The 17,441-nt window shown below is 39.8% G+C and overlaps 1 protein-coding gene across 1 annotated transcript in view; it reads right to left on the reverse strand.

Annotated features, from left to right (window-relative positions):
* Nucleotides 1-17,441, reverse strand: part of SAMD12 (sterile alpha motif domain containing 12) — a 204,385-nt gene that overhangs the window by 159,730 nt on the left and 27,214 nt on the right. The window lies entirely within an intron of this gene.

Here is a 17,441-nt window from a genome sequence, read left to right on the forward strand (position 1 = left end):
CTAGTTGCTGTATTAGTTGTCATTAGTTTAGTCTTTTTTATATTTAATCTTAGTCCCTTTTTTTCACTCTGCTCCTTGAACTTTAATTATTAGAGCTTGAAGATCATTTGCATTTTCAGCTAACAGAGTAGTGTCATTAGCACAGCACAGGTTATCAATGTTTCTTCCTCCTATTTTACATCCACATCCATCTTCTTCCAATCCATTTTCCCTCAATATACATTTAGCATATTGCTTGAATAAATAAGAAGATATACAGCCTTGTCTCATTCCTTTGTCAATCTGGAGCCAGTCTGTTTCACCATGCTATGTCTAGAGTTCCTCACCTATATGTAGATTTTGCATGAAGATATTATTCTGGGATTCCCATTTTCCTAAGCATGTTGCACTGTTTGATATGGTTGAGACAATCAAAGACCTTTCTATAATCAATGAAGCACATATTGAATTTTTCTTGGTATTCTTTGGCTTCCTCGGTTATCCAGCATGCATCAGCTATAATGTTTCTTATTCAGCTTTTTCTAAAGCTAGCTTGAACATCTAGCATCGACTCTGCATTGGATGATCCAAAGCATTATTTTGCTAGCATGTGAAATTAAGAATATTGTATGATACTCTGCACACTCTGTTAAGTTTTTTTTCTTTGGTACTCAAATGTAGGTTGATCTCTTCCAATACATTCGCAACTGTGTTGTTCTCCAGATTTGCTGACGTAGTTTGGTTAGAACCTTTACAGATGCTTCTTCTGTTTACATATTTCTGTATATATTTTATCAAACCCTGTAGCCTTCTGATTTGGCAATGACCAGAGGGCTGATCTAACTTCATCTTCAAGTACTAGAGGTTCCTTAGTTGTTAACATCTCTGCTACAATACTCCTTCCATCTTTGTTTGATCTTCTTTGAATCAATTACTATATACTGGAATCTGGTTTGGAAGACTTTCCTTGTTTTCATATCTGTTCAAGTCAAATCAAATCAATAAACTGCAGACAGGCAGAATTCAGATTTTCAGGGCTTGGGGATGTTCCCCCCCCACTTTGTTTCTTAAATAATATTTAACCTATTTTAGGCTTATATTAGAGCCAATTTGGTGTAGTGGTTAAGGCATCAGGCTAGAAACCAGGAGACCGTGAGTCCCGCCTTAGGCACAAAGACAGCTGAGTGATCTCGGGCCAGTCACTCTCTCTCAGCCCTAGGAAAGAGGCAAGGAAGAAGGTTAAAAAAAAAAAAAACTTATATTACAATGTTCTTATATTTCCCACCTCAAAACAAAGGGAAATTGGAATTCAGTGATGCAGATCCCACAAATAGAAACAAGGTTCATCAGCTGCAAGTTCTAGATATCTGTGAAGTCACATTTTCAGCTTTATACCAGCAGTTGTAAAACAGAGGACAACTCACATCACCGTGTATAAAACTTTATTTTCTACTGAGAAGAAGTGCACATTCTATCATTAGTCACTGAATATCATCTTCTCTCCCTGAATAATAATTTGCAAGGAAACACACTGGATTTTCTGTAGCTTTCTTACTGATAAAAAGGGATAACCACAAGCAGGTTTCTCATTTATTTATGCTCATCTTCCTTGATCTGTGCTCTCCAAATTGGCTACACCGATTAGGAATGATGAGAATCATTGTCCAACAGGTTTGGAATCACCAGATTTAGTATAGACTGCTAGTTCTTTCACTAAAAACCTAAAAAAAAAATTACTTCAAGTGACTTCCTAAATCACTCCCCCTAGCATACATTTGTTTTCAGAATTGCAACAAAGGTTTCACCTGAACTCTTCAAACGCAATAAAAAATGTCCAGATCACAACCAAATCAGGATGAGGAAGTTAAATCATCATATTTAATATGTGACACTTAATTTCATGCTCTGTTTGTTTCCCTGTGCCAAACAGAATGAAGTCATATCACAGTGCCAAGCAGAAAGAAGTTATATCACAGTTTCAATAATAGTAATAATAAAAACAAAACAAAACAAAAATGGTAGCTTGTGCAATATTTGAATGCATGTTCCAGAGATGGGGAGATCAGCATTCAAGTCCCACACAAATTCTTAATAACCATGCAAAGTTTAACTGATGATTTAATAAAATATTTCTACAGTATTTTCTATAAAATATGCTTTTCCAAGATCAATGTACTCATGGGCATTTCCATATCTTTATTTACTGTTATTTCCTTTCTCTTTAACCCAAGCATCTGTACTTCAAGATGGTAAAGACTTGAAGCAAATTGTGGAGCAGCAAGCAATAATTTGGTTTGTTTGTTTGTTTGTTTATTCATTCATTCATTTATATAGCCGCATATCTCAAACCAGTGACTCTGGGTGGCTAACCATCATAAAAACAGTCAAACAATTAAAACAATACCAAAAATAAAAAAATATATAAATAGCAGCCAAGAGATATGAAAATCTGTCGGTGTTAGCTCAACCATGAAATGGGGCCCTTCGCATATTCGGGGCCCCAGGACCAGGCGCAACCAGGTCTTCAAGGCCTTCTGAAAAGCCAAAAGGGTTGGGGCCATCCTAATCTCAGGAGGGAGAATGTTCCAGAGGGCAGGCACTATGGCAGAAAAGGCATGTCTCCTGGTCTCTGCCAGCTGACATTCCTTGGCTGATGGGACCTGGAGCATGTCCATCCTGCCAGACAGGGTTGGATGGGTAGAAACTGTTAATGTTTTCTACTACAGATTAAGGTTACTATGGTAACTAATCATTTTGGCCGGGTGCAGAGGTTGAATTCAACTGTCCCCTTTTCAGATGTTGATTTTTGCACCTGGGGGGAAAAACTTGCCTGGACTTGTTTTAGTTTCTGTTTCCCTTCTGTGCAGGCATGTAGAGAGTCAAGCTGCTCTCACTGAGAGCCTGACCTTTTAAATATGTTTTGCTTTCTGTAAATAAATTATTTTTATAGAAATGCCTGGTGTGTGACTTTTCTGATCTCTCCTGGGCCAAAGGCTTTCCCAGCAATCTGCCAACAGGTTATGGGCCCAGTAAACAGCCCAGTAAGCCCAGTAAAACCCAGAGAGAATAGAGAGATCAGCTCCACACCTCATGCACAATTTAAAGGCAGGTAGCAAAGACCTGTGAAGATTTTCTTTGGAGCCACCTGGAGATTTTCCAGCAACTGCCGGTCTACAGGACAAAGAAGCCAGCTGAGGTGACTTGCAAAAGAAGGAAGAAGCCATGGCTACCTCCCAGCCCTCAGCGATGCCTCTGGAGCACCTATCAGAGACCAACTATTTGAATTGGGCCCTGAAGATGGAGATGTATCTTCGCAGAGAGAATCTTTGGCTGCCAATTGGTGAGCAAACCCCCCAAAATCCCAGTGCTGAATGGCTGAGACAGGATGAGCGGGCTAGAGCCACCATTATCTTGGGAGTTGAGGACAATCAGCTAGTCCACGTGCGAGGTATGCAGTCTGCAAAGCAACTTTTGAGAGACTTGTATGTAAAGGCAACAGCAGGGAGTAAAGTTACCCTGACAAAAAAGCTGTACAGAGCCTACCTTGCAGAAGGAGATAGCCTTCCTGAGCACCTGCATTATATTCAGCAGCTGTTTGTTGAGTTGCAGGAGAGAGGAATGGAATTTACACCTCTCACAAAATCATATATCCTCCTGTCCTCACTAAATGAAACGTGGGACACACTGAGTTGTACCCTGGAGGCTATGCCTGAAGCAGACCTCACCCCATCGTATGTTACACAGCGCTTACTCGCTGAATGGGAGAAGAGAGAGGAAAGATCCCCCCCCATCTCTTCTGGAAAGCTGCAATACCAGAAAACAAGGGAAAAGAAGGGAAAGGAAGCTGAGGCCACAGCGCTAGCCAGCCAGCGATGCTTCACCTGTGGTTCAGCTGGACATTTGCAGAAAGACTGTGCCTTGAGACCCAAGAGTAGAAAGACAGAGAAGAAGTACACAAGGGCAACACAGAAGAAGGCTCTTCAGACAAGCCAAATTGCACAGGTTGCTGAGAAGGGTAATTCTGATGTATGGGTGTTAGATTCTGGGGCCAATTGTCATTTATGTAATTGTAAAAGCTCTTTTGTGTCACTGTCTAAAACTGAAAGACAAAGTGTATCTTTGGCTGATGGGTCTGTGACTAAAATTATGGGACAAGTATTTATCCTGCTTGGGAGAAACTGTAAAAGGTGTGTTGTATGTGCCAAATTTACAATCAAACCTTTTATCTGTGGCACAATTGGCTGCAACAGGGTATATCATAACATTTAAGAAAAATGGTTGTGAGATATGTAAAAATGGGAAATTGTGTGCTACTGGTATATTAAAAGACTCCTTGTACATGGTGCAAAATGCAAGGAAGCCAAGCTGCAAGGCTGCAGTTGGCAACACTCCATATCATGACCAATGTGTACACCTGATGCACAGGAGATTTGGTCATGCTAATTTCAAGTATATAGCACAAATGCCACAGCTGTGTGCTGACCTAAAGATAAAACCCTGTGATAAATACTTAGACTGTGTAGTTTGCAAAGAATGCAAAACACTAAAAGCTCCTGTGAGTAAGCACAGTGACAGAGTTATAACTAGACCTTTGGAAATTGTACACTCTGACATTATTGGTCCTTTTGCTCCAAGTCTTGGACAAGCAAGGTATGCAATGACCATCATTGATGATTTCTCAAGATACACATTTATCTACATCTTAAAACATAAAGATGAGGCATTTGAGAAATTTAAAGGTTTTGTGACATAGGCAAATGGAAAATTCCCTAGGCCTGTATCTGCACTCCAATGTGATAGAGGAGGAGAGTACCTTTCTCACAAATTCAAAAGGTTCCTAGTGGAAAAGGGGATAGAACAAATTCTTTCTAACCCTTACACCCCTCAGCAAAATGGTGTTTTCCCACGCTCCTTCAGTTTGGTAGGATTTTCTGTCTACAATAGCAGTAATAAAACACTAGAGACTTTCTCCTCATCTCGGCGTGGTCCTTGCTTAGTCAGGACATCTGTAAAGCACTATTTACAACAAGGGCAGCCCCATGTAGAGTGTGTTGCAGTAGTCCAAATGGGAGGTCACAATATTGCAAATTCAGTTCCTTAAAGGGGAGGAGGGGTATCAATAGTCAAACCTGAGTAATCAACAATGCCTTTGGGGAGGCAATATGATCTGATTGCAAATCTACTGAACATTGGATAGCCCATTTTAAAAAGGAAATCAGTTCAGTGGAGCCAATGCATGAGCTGGATTGACACAGCAACCTGTGCCAGAACAGATTCTCAAACAAGGTCAGGAAGCCCTTGGAGAAAAAAAAAATTAAGCTTACTTGACACCCAACAAACAAAACATATTTTTCTTCTGTTGTTTGGATTTCAGGTTAATCATACTGGATTAAATTTTAAATCTTCATATACATCTTCCCAAGATCATTTTTGGATGCGGACACAAAAGGTAATGTTTCTGAGTATATGGTTATAGCTCTCAGCAGTATTAAAAATAAAATTGGAAGCTGGAATACTGAAACTTGAAACTTGCTAAGAGTTCTTTGGAAGAAGAAGATAAACTGTAGTGAACAATTATCATCATAATGCTCTCAAACATAAATAGGCTGGAGAGACAAAAGGGGCAATCTGACTCTATGTATCTGATCAGAAATGAACATAGTAACCAAAGACTAATTTGTGGCCAAGATCCTGGAGAGATACTGAACTGGAAAGCAAAGGACATGATTACATTGACAGAATACATAGCATGGAGAAGCATGGTTGAATAGAAGCTTTTAGAACCATGGACAGATCACTTGGGAGTTATCTACAGTAATTTACCTATTTTAGAACCACACCAATCATTCTATGAACCACCTTGCCTCTCATGACAGAAACAAAAAGCCCATTTTCCAAGAAGGCCATTTATGCTCCCATTCATTCTGCTGCTGTATTTATTTACAGAGTATATAAAACTTACTGTTTTAATAAAGCCCACACTGCAGCATTGGCGCTCCAGGAGGAGATTTTGTTGCAGGTGCAAAAGCCATCCCAAAGCCCTGTATAGCAATATGGAAGTGCTTTGCCTGCATGAGGGCAAATGAGGTGCTCTAAAACAGCCATCAAAGGGAAGATGCAGAGGCACCTCTGGTGCTCAGCCTATGGCAGAGAAATCTTGGATTTGTTGGTTGGAAAGTATGTCTGGAGAAAGCATCAGTCATTCTTGGCCAGAAAGCATCAGTCATTAAGCACCATGTTGCTGGTCTCATGGCCAAGCAGAAACAGAATTACCTATGGGACCATCTTCTCCCAGTTGTTTCTACCCGCCCAATTCGATCTAGCAGGTTGGGTATGTTACGGGCCCCATCAGCCAGGGAGTGTCAGTTGGCGGGAACTAGAAGGCATGCTGTCTCTTCCATAGTGCCTGCCCTCTGGAAGATTCTCCCTCCAGAAATTAGGATGTCCCCAACCCTGCTGGCCTTTTGTAAGGCCGTGAAGACCTGGCTCTGTGCCCGGGCCTGGGGCCTCAAGCATGTAGGTGGTCCCGCCTCTTGGCTGTATTAACATTCATACACTGCTTACTTGGCAGCCATGTATATTTATTTTGTATTTATTTTATGTTTTAATTGTTTTAATTGTAATTAACTGTTTTATAGTTTTATTGCTGTAAGCCACCCAGAGTCACTTGCTGAGATGGACAGCTATAGAAATCAATCAATCAATCAATCAATCAAATAAAGTTTGGCCAGGCAGTTAAGAGCACCATAGAAAGCAACAGGATGTCCAGAAGTTAGTGTCCATCAAGATATCCAGATGTGTTGAAGAAATCAATGTCACAGCCATGGGAAGATAGCTCTGCCTTTCTCAAATAGTTAATGTAATTGTCTATCTGTTAGATTTCTACCTGCCTTTTCTCTAGAAGCTCAAGCCAGTTTATATGGAAATGTCCCTTTGTTCCAACTCCTCTGGGAGGTAGGCTGAGCTGAGAGTGAGGAACTGACCCTAAGTTATTCACTGAGCTTTCATGGCTAAGGGTGTCCTAGTCCTTGTCTAACACTTTAATCCCTATATCACACTGGCTACCATAATCAGGACTTCCTGTCTTCTTCTTGTAGGGGGCATGCTCCTTTGCGAAGCAATTGTTACCTGCATAATTTTGCTCTGTTCCAACTGGCATGCATGTCCTTGTGTATATCAGCCTTAGAGGGAGTGGGCATTTACCTTCTGAAGCACTGAAGCTCTGGGGAGAAGGGTGGCTTTTTCTCAGGACTAGAACAGAGTAGGAAGACCTTAAACATTCCCATCCCCACCCCATGGTCATAATTTAACCCTCTCCCAAAAGACCATAGTTTTAATTGTTACAACAACCCTTTCAACAGTGTAACATGTAGTTTGGACCTGAGTTCATGTCTCCCTCTTAGCCTGAATCAGTTGCAGCACTAGATGATGAATTGGTACTTCCACTGCTGGCTCCTCTTTGTCCTTATCAGAGCCTAGTTGCTCTCAAGGTGAAAACCAGGATATATGGGGAAGCTGATTTTTTCTGAATGTTGAATTCAGCCCTCATTGTTCTCTGCAGTTGCACAGAATTAAAGAAAACACCCTCAGCCCATTTAGAACAAATTGCTAAAGTCACTCTTTTGAGTCTGAGACACTGATTTTGCTCCCATCATCATTAAGCTGTTAAAAGAAAAGTGAAGAGGGAGAATTGGTATGCTGGATTCTGAAGGACATGAAATTTGATTTTCTACTTGAGTATATTGACAGTTAGAGCTAAAGGAAATTAATCCACCACTTTCTCTTGCTTTTGTTGATCACCAGGAGTCTTCAAACTCCTTTTGAGATAAGCAAATAATAGATAGCAATGTATGCCATGTAATTATTTGCTCACTTAATTGGATTACTTCAGACTCAATTCAGATCAATGGCAGAAATGCAAGAATTGCAGAGGCAGAAGAGCAGCCCTCTTATCCTTGAGTCAGAAAGAGTTGGCAGCAGCTTTCTTGACAAACCACAAAAAAATCATGTAGAGCCCAACACAGACAATGGAGCAGTGATTAATACCTAAACCTTACAAAGATTTCAAAAATGCATTACAGTAACACCTTGCTTTTACAAACCAATGGGAAGAAAAGGTGCCTGCTAAAGCTGAATGTCCATTAAATTTGAATTTAATGATCAAAATCAGGATATATGCAGAGGCTGAATTTTTCTGAATGTTGGATTCAATGCCCACTGTTCTCCACAGCTGCACAGAATTGCAAAATGTATACAGAGCTCATTTAGAGCAAGTTGCTAAAGTCACTCTTTTAAGTCTGAGACAATGATTTTGCTCCTATTGTCATTAAGTTGTATCTATGTAAACTTTATGTAAGATACATAATTTACAACAGTTTGGTGTAATGGTTAAGGCATCTGATGAGAAACTGGGAGACCATGAGTTCCAGATCTGCCTTAGGCACAAAGCCAGCTGGGTGACCTTGGGCCAGTCACCCTCTCTCTCAACCCTATGAAGAAAGTAATGGCAAACCACTTCCAAAAATCTTGCCAAGAAAGCTGTAGGGACTTGTTCAGGCAGTCACCAGGAGTCAACACTGACTCAAAGGTATTAAAAATATATATACGGAAAATGTATGAACATTGGATTGATTTGCCAGCCAACAAACCAGTCTGTTGGTTGGGAATCAATCAAAATTCAGATTTGGGGGTGGGGATGGCATTTATTTATTTCACAAGGTTTTATTTATTCATTCATTCACCATTCATTCATACACAAACACACACACACAACTCTGGGCAGTTTACAATAGTAAGACTAAAATACAGAAATCAATCACTTTAAGCCAAGACTCAGCAGTTAATAAAAATAATAACACCAGGAATCATGGTAATATGATCTCACTTTTGTGACATGGGTAGCCATATAAATTTGATAAATAAATAAGTAAGTAATAAGTAAGTAAGTAGCTTGACCAGAAAGCAATAGTATGTTCACTGCCTTGAGTTATTTATAAAAATAATAAAGGTGGGATAAAAATAAAAAAATGTATAAATAAATATCCTCTGTTTTCAGATCTTGTGCCATTTGCTCCAAAATAAACACAAAGTTTAATATGTGGCTGCCAATATGATTTGGGGATGAGTTAACCTGAGTCCCCTTGACCCCATCTTATTCCAGATGGACCTGGCATTAACTTAACAGTTTTACTGTAGTAAAAATAACATGGCCCATGCCAATTTTACCATCTCTCAAAGGAGGAATAATTCGGTTAAAATTAACCTTGTCCCTACATCACAACCATATTTTTAGTTAGGAATTTGTCCATTTTGCTAGCCAGGCCAAAGTTAACTAGAAAGTTAAGGATTGTTGCATTTTATTATGTCAGTGATGGGTTATTCTTTCCAGGAAATTCATTACACATGCAACAATTCAATACACAATATTCCTTTTATGAAATGGGAATAGATAGGATAAAAAGCAAACCAGCTTCCAAATAATTCCAAGTAAGAACAGAAGGAAATTTTTAACCTGGCAAAATTATGATTTGCACAGGATCCAATTTGTCACAGTGAAACATTAGCTGACCTCCTCCAGTCAGGGTTCAAGCCCAAACATGGGGAAGAAACCAAATTGGTCACTCTTGTGGAAGCTTTATGATGGGATTTAGATGTAGGGAGTCTTCCCCACCTAGTCCTGCTTATTCTTTCACTTTCAGTCATGCAAGTCATAAACTACAGCTTTCAAACCCAAATAGACAATGCAGAAAGCAAATCCGAACACAGTCTCTCCTCCTAGTACTCATTGTGATGTATAGGGATAAGAACCTAGCCTGTTTTTGTCTATTTGGTGTCTCTTCATCTTCTGGGAATTTGCTTGCCATCACTGAAATGCGATGCTTGCTTAGAGTAATCAACATCTAAAGAGCTTGTGGTAGCTTAAGGCTAACAAACTTATTCAAGTATAATATTTCCACAATCTAGTTTGTACTACTTCATCAGATTCAGCCTGAATCATTTCTGACATTAGCAACAATAAACTGATTGGTTCAACAGTAGCTCAGCAGAGAAAACAGGCATGGGACAAAACAAAAGGATGCTCTGACATGTGAGCAGCAGAGAGTATTAAGACGACACGTCTTAACTCAGAGATAAAGGAAATATTTCAAGTGATGTCTCATATTCTGTTACAGCAACTTAAATATACTTTGTGCTCAGTACAAATGTGTATTTAAAAAAAGTCATTATTTTCAAGTTTGGGAAATAGAATATTAATCTGCAAGTCCTTTGCCTCTTAAAGTGGCCATTTGTGCTTCACATTATCAAAATGTCAATCACCAAACTGTCATGCATAATAGATGCAAATCACAAAGACATTGTTTTAGTATTTGTCAGTATTCAGACACTAATCCAAAGGATTAGACATCTGTTTGTCAGACAGGGTAAGTTGGCTTTCCAATTGTGTATTTTGACAAAGCTTTTCCTTGCTGTAATACAGATGGATGCTCTGGGTTTCTTTAAGGCAGCATTTCCCAGCTGATGCCTTTCAGATGCCACAAAATACTTGGAGGCCTTTGGCATCTCTTGACAAACACTTTGAATAAGAGAATCAACCTAAACATAAGTACTTTATCTGCTTGCAGACCAGTTGCTAAAACTATATCCACCCTCCCAAGAAGCTCTGGTTGCATTTTAATGAAAACAACCTTCCCATCTTCATGCAGCTGCCGAAGCAAGATTTGTGTTTCTTGTTTGAATTAGAAGTTATAGTAGGAAGAACCATAGCCAGGGTTCAAAGATAAGATTAAGTCATATTGGGGGTGGGGGGGTATTGTTTCTTTGTTTTAAATTAGCACGTTGTGCGAGCCCAGTCTTTGTGGCTTATATTAAAAACAAACAAACAAACAGTTAAAGCAAGCCTAGGTTAGTGTAATATGTGCAGCCAAAGAGTTAGAAGACATGACTCTTTCCACCTTTCCACAATCTGGCATCTTTCAGATGTGTTGAGACCACAATTCCCAAAACTTCATCCGGTGTAGAATTTTATACATTCAGTAAGACCTGACTATAGAAAGGAAAATGATTGGCACTTCCTTTCTGACTCAGAAAGTTGGGAGGGCACAGCTGCAGGGAATTATTCAGTGGGGGTAGGCAGAGTAGCCAGTGGTACAACCTGAAGACCTGGCAATTTGCTAATTTCAGACAGAATTTTCTTAAACTAGTTTACAGTCCAGTCAGCATCAGCACAGGAGGGGAAGGACGCATTGCCAATATGCACATAGTCACAGCAGTTAGCAGTGCCTAGCTGGCCTTGGCTGATATTGAAAAAAGCTAAGCAGGATCAGACCAGGTTAATACTTGGATGAGAGACTACCAAGGAATCTCATTGTCCTTCTGACAAAGAAGTTGAAAAGCATCCCAGAAGAAAGCAATGCCAAAAGAATTCCATGATGTTGTCAAGAAAAAGTATAGATATTTCTGCCTAATCACTAGAAAGCAAGAGCTTTTCATCAGAACTTTCTTCCCCCCCAATCATGCTGATGAAAATACAGCCAAACTAATTCCAGAAAATCCATAAAATACTATAGAAATGCATTGGGGCCAAACGGATTTGAGTTCCTGCCTAGAGGGTGTCAGGTAAATTTGGGTTCCTGATTTCTGTTGCTATTTACTTTGTGGTTCAAAGACTGCAGGCCATCCAGAGTCTCAATTGTTCCAGTTGGGTGGCCATATACATGTCCCCAAATAAAAAAAGAGTTAAACTATAGCGAAGCAAAAATGGTGATTCCTTTTAACGTTTCTCTGCTTGCCTGGAAAAAAAAAAATCCAACACAACAACTGCAAAAACTGGGCAACAACAAGAAAACATAAAAGAAAGAGAACACAGAGGACCTTAAAAGGCAAGCAGGTTTTGAGGTTGACAGAGAGAATACCATCTTCTCTAGTTCTCATACACATGACTGAAAAATTCAGCATTTCCAGGGACCCGAGAAGTGTCGTTCCCACTCCTAAAATGTGCATGTGAGCTCTTGTACCCATTAATCAATTTCACAATGCACAATTTATGAGAAATAATCATGCAGAGTAATGAAGCTATTGTTCTAAACACAGATTGGACCATCTCGTCAATGCTATTGGCACCACTTGCAGTGAAGCATTAAATTCCTCATCAGTTTTAAATATTAGATTCTCTGATCCATGTTGTTTATTTAATATAAATATGTAATTCCTTTTCATCAGTACATTAGGGCTGTTCCACACCATCCCGAAAAACCATTTCCACCACTTTCAACTATTCATGTGATTTCATCATTAAATGCTAAAAATATTGTCTGCAAATTTGTTACAAAAGCTGCTGATAGCTTTTTGTAACCAGAGAGGGAGGGAGGGAGGGAGGGAGGGAGGGAGGGAGGGAGGGGGAGGGAGAGATGTTCTTCACTAGCTTTGTGATGATGCAGTAAATACTGGAAGCACAACTTTAACATGAAATTTTTGGTTCAAAAAATGTTTCCCTTTCACCTGCCTTAAAACCAATTCATCTATTTTCTTTTCCATTTCATAAATGATAGGAATATTTCATTGCAGTTTAAAAAAAAAGTTACACACACATAATTAGTAGGTTATTCAAAGGATCAATTAACTGATGCACAAGCAAATTACACATAGCAAAAGCACTGAAAAATGAGACTATACATTATGTTACACTATAAACCATTTTGGAAAATAATGGCAGCCTATCTACAACAAATCCATTGCATACTTACCTTTTTTGCATAACCCACTATAGTTTGTTAGCTCCACCTTCCATGCACAATGCCATTATCTTGCCTAACCTTGTTTTAGAAGTATTTTTGACTTAGTCTTTACTCCCAGAAAGATAGTGATATGTTTTGAAAGAAAGCACAGGGTATCATTTTTGCTAGTACTTTGATTATTCTACCAACATTTTTTCAGGTGAGCAATTTGGAGATTCTGCTGAATGCTGCGCTTAACTAAGGGGGCTCAAGTGACAGCGGAATGATGTTGTTTTTATCAGCACAGGCAGTTACATTACCTGCAACTCAAGAAGGAAGCCTAATTTTTGCTTTGGTTATAGATATACTGTTGACATTTAGGCTCGACTACTGCAACAGACTACACTGGGCTGCATTTAGAGAGAGTGTCAAAACTCCCAACCCCCAACGATATTGGGAGACCCAGTTTACACCTAAGCATGCTAAGCCTGCTACTATCAATTTATTTACTGTATTTGTTATTTCCAAACCCAGCTTAATGTTATGGGACTATCTGATAAATAAGACTCTGGATTGGAGAAGCAGGGTGTGATGACTGTATTACTCAGCTTGCCATTAAATTCGATTCATACATAGTTAAAGTAGAAATCTCTTTAATGGAGTGTAGTATACAGTACAGTGAAAAAGTTGCGAATAAAGGTTCCCGCCTTTCTCCAAGTTAAACAGCCCAATGAACTCAACCCCCTCCCCCTTCTTCGGTATGCAGCCCTTTTCATGCCAGTTCATTGAGTTCTGTGCAGATGTCTCCAACAGCTTGGCAGCTTGACCTTGGATGCCAGAGATAGTCCAAACAAGGTGCTTGCACACTCCTGGCATGTCCCCCTCCCACTTTTACCGACCCACAAATCCTGACACGTGTTGACTTCATTCATGCGTGCGAATCCAATCAGATGTTCTGGGAACGTTTGATCTGGGAGCATGACACAGGGCTTGGCAGGTTCTGACCTTACCGCTCAGGAATCAGCAGGCTTACAGAAATCTGCAGGTGAGGCTCAAAAAGAGCCAGACCTGCTGGATCATAAGCCAGCAGGAATGGAGCTAATCAGTTAATCAGCCCCCTTTTGCAGAAGCAAGGCAAAAGGTTGAGTCAGATGATTCAGAGGGCTAAATTGGGAAAGATCCTGTCCTAACAGAACCTCAGTCCTTGCACATGCAGAAAGATCAAGTAAGTAAAACAAAGATGTTCAATAAGGTTCCTCAAAAGAAAGGAGCATGACTCAGGAAAATAGGCATGCCTGAGTCACTGCTATTAAAGAAGAGCTTGGGAGTTGGCCTTCTGATAGTAAACAACTTCTACTGTTCAGCCTGGCTTTCTGAATACACGCTGCTTCTGATTTCTTGGTGGACCTCTCAACTTGTACAAGACTATACCGTGATGGATTTCAGGCCAGAGGAAGGAAGGAGTGCATTCCAAGGAGATAAGCATTCTCACGGCCTTGAGAGCCTTGGCTGGCAGACAAAGAGAGTTAGAGTAGCCCTGCCTTAGAGTTCCTGGGGTATTTACCCTTAGATTAGTTAGGATAGGTTTAGTCTGGCAAGATTCTGTTTTATGGTTAGAACAATAAAGAACTAGAGTTGGAATATTGGCTCAGCATGGTTCTTTGCTTCATCCCTTGACATATACTCAGCTCAGATTCCTAGATCTTGGATCTGTCTGCATGAAACTTTGACTTCTGAGGTACGATTATTGGGACTTTACCATCAATAACAAAGAACCTTCTCAAATTTAGGCTGCCAAGGGCAAGGAGTCTTTTCTACCATGATTCCTCTTTTTTAGAATCAGCTGCCAGATAGATTTGTTAGATCACGCCTTTGTCTTTAGGATAGTTCTCAAGATATAGCAATTTTCTCTGGCTTTCAGTAGGTCTCATAGCTGTAATTATTTTAGTTTTTCTTTTAGTTGTCTCTTTATTACTTACTGGCATTTACTAATTTTACTGTAGAATGGTTTTTTTTTTTTTAATCTGTAAACCACCTCAAGGGAACTGTATTCTTAATGGCAATCTATAATGCTTTTCAATAAAGGAAAGTAAATTAAAATTCATTACCACATGCTAGGGTGTGGGGGCCTCAATCTCTGCAGGGACATTTTTAGATTACAGTTAAAATATCTTCATTTTAAATATTTAGTTTGGCTAGTGGATTTATGTAAAAATGGTGCAAAAGTAGACAAACTTTTGAATAGCAAAGAAGGTAAGATTGTGTCACGCAGGTTGGCTCCAGGTGGAGAAGGCTGCAATAATGCTTTTTTTTTTCTTTTCTTTTCCTTCAAGTCAGTCCTGACTCCTGAAGTCTGCCTGGACAAGTTCATGCAGTTTTCTTGGCAACATTTGCAGTGGTTTGCCCTTGCCTGCTTCCTAGGGCTGGCCCAAAGTCACCCAGCTATCTTTATGCCTAAGGCAGGACTAGAACTCATGGTCTTTTGGGTTCTAGACTGATGCCTTTAACTACTACAACAAACGGGTTCACCTAGATCCTTCAGTTGGTCTAGAATGCAGTGATCCAAATGCTGGTTGACACCTGCTAGCATGAACACATAAGAGCTATGGCCTCAGCTTCCAAGTGTAATTCAAAGTGCTGGTTTTGACCTTCGAAGCCTAGATGGCACGTTGCTTGGCACTGAGGCACTTCTTGACCTCCCAACAAATATGTCTCAGGAGGACCTACTGGGTCTCCACTCCTGCCAAGTGAGGGGGTGAAGTGTTGCAGTTCTTGTTTTCCTGCTGATGTGTCTGCCTTGTGAAGAGCCTCCCCTTTGAAATTTAATCTTCTCTCCCACTGTTGGCCTTTCACAGGATATTCAAAACAAAGCTTTTTTTGAGAGCCTTTGAGATATGAATTGACAGCATCGGTTATAGAATTATATAAGTTAAGATTGGTTTATGTGCGTTAGTTTTTGTGTGGTGTTTTTTACTGTAGAACTTTATTATTTTGTTATGATGGGTGTTGTAAACTGCATAGAATCTCTTCAATTGTGGAGATAAATCTGATAGATAGATAGATAGACAGACAGACAGACAGACAGACAGACAGCCAACATAACCAAAAGTTTCAGGCCTACTTATGACAAAGAAAAAGAAAGGAACAAAATCTCCCCCAGAGCCCATTCCGGGTTTGCTTCTGAATTGTAATTTTTAATATGAAAGAGGAAATTTCTAAAATATTTTAGAAATAATCCATTTAATTTTGTTAATTACAATTTAAAATAAATGTAATGTTTGTCCTAACCTTGCCCACTTTGGAGAATCTCCCCATCTCCCACAAATGCCAAATTCAGCCTTTAGCAGGAAGTACATAAAGTACCCCTAATGTAGAATATATATTAAAGGAAGATGGAATGGAAAAAGATGAGCGTAGTTTTAAAACTGGAGGAAGAAACATCAATAACCTGTGCTATGCTGATGATACTATCCTGATAGCCAAAAATGCAAAGGATCTGCAAGCCCTATTACTAAAAGTCAAAGAGCGCAGTGAAAAAAACTGGATTGAAATTAAATATAAACAAGACAAATTAATGACAAGTAACAACCAGCCTTATTATTGACTATAAAGATATCAAAATGGTGAATAGCTTCTGCCTTTTAGGATCAACCATCAACAGTAAAGGAACAAGCAGTCAAGAAATACACTGCAGACTAGCACTCAGGAGAGCAGCCATGAAGACCTTGGAAAATGTGATGTGTCTATACCTACAAAGATCAGAACTGTGCAAGCCATGGTATTTCCTGTTACACTCTATGGAAGCAAAAGTTGGACTTTGAAGAAGCAGGATAGGAACAGTATTGATGCTTTTGAACTTTGATTTTGGAGAAGACTGAGAATACCATGGACAGCCAAGAAAACAAACCAATGGATCACTGAACAAATCAACCAAGAGTTCTCACTCGAGGTACCAATGACCAGGCTCAAATGATCCTACTTCAGACACATTATGTGAAGACCCAGCTCTTTGGAAAAGGCTGTAATGCCAGGAAAGGTGGAAAGAAAGAGAAGAAGAGGATGACCAGCAGCAAAGTGGATGGACTCAGTTATAGAGGCAATGAGTGCACTGTTGGGAGACATGAAAGAACAGGTTAGGGATAGATCATCTTGTGGTTGCTAGAAGTCAAAAACAACTTGATGGCACATAATCAATTCGGACCTTGTCCACATAGCACTGAGCCAACCATGTCCAACCTTGGAAAGTAAAGCAAATAAAAACCTGGTTCATTCTCAGAATGGAAATCTCCGGGAAAATCCCAAGGGTTCAGCTATACTGGGAAGTTGAAAAAACATCCCAGAAGAAAGTAAGGGCAAACATCGTCCTTACTGTTCCCAAGAAAATTACATGGACATGACCACCAAGTCACCAGGAGTTAAGTTCAATGGGAGGAGAGTTTACTTCAATATAAACGACCAAGTTGTAGCAAAGAGCCAGGCATAAAGTGGGCCTGATTTGGTTCACTGCCTGAGAATCCCAAGCTGGTCTTCGAGCTTCTGAGTTCTTACAGGAAACAGGTAGATATTTCATTTCCTGAGCCAAGTGACTCAGTGTTGTCTGGCCTAGAAGGAACACAACCAGGTCTGAACCAGTGTGTGGCTTTTACGCTGACTCCTGATGATTAAATGGGCTCCCAAATAATAGATCTAAAATTTCTATCTCTTTCTTAGCTCCATTAGACACTTCCTTAGCATCTCTTGGTATCATTT

Source organism: Candoia aspera, chromosome 3 (genome assembly GCF_035149785.1).
Source record: "Candoia aspera isolate rCanAsp1 chromosome 3, rCanAsp1.hap2, whole genome shotgun sequence".
Lineage (NCBI taxonomy): Eukaryota > Metazoa > Chordata > Lepidosauria > Squamata > Boidae > Candoia > Candoia aspera.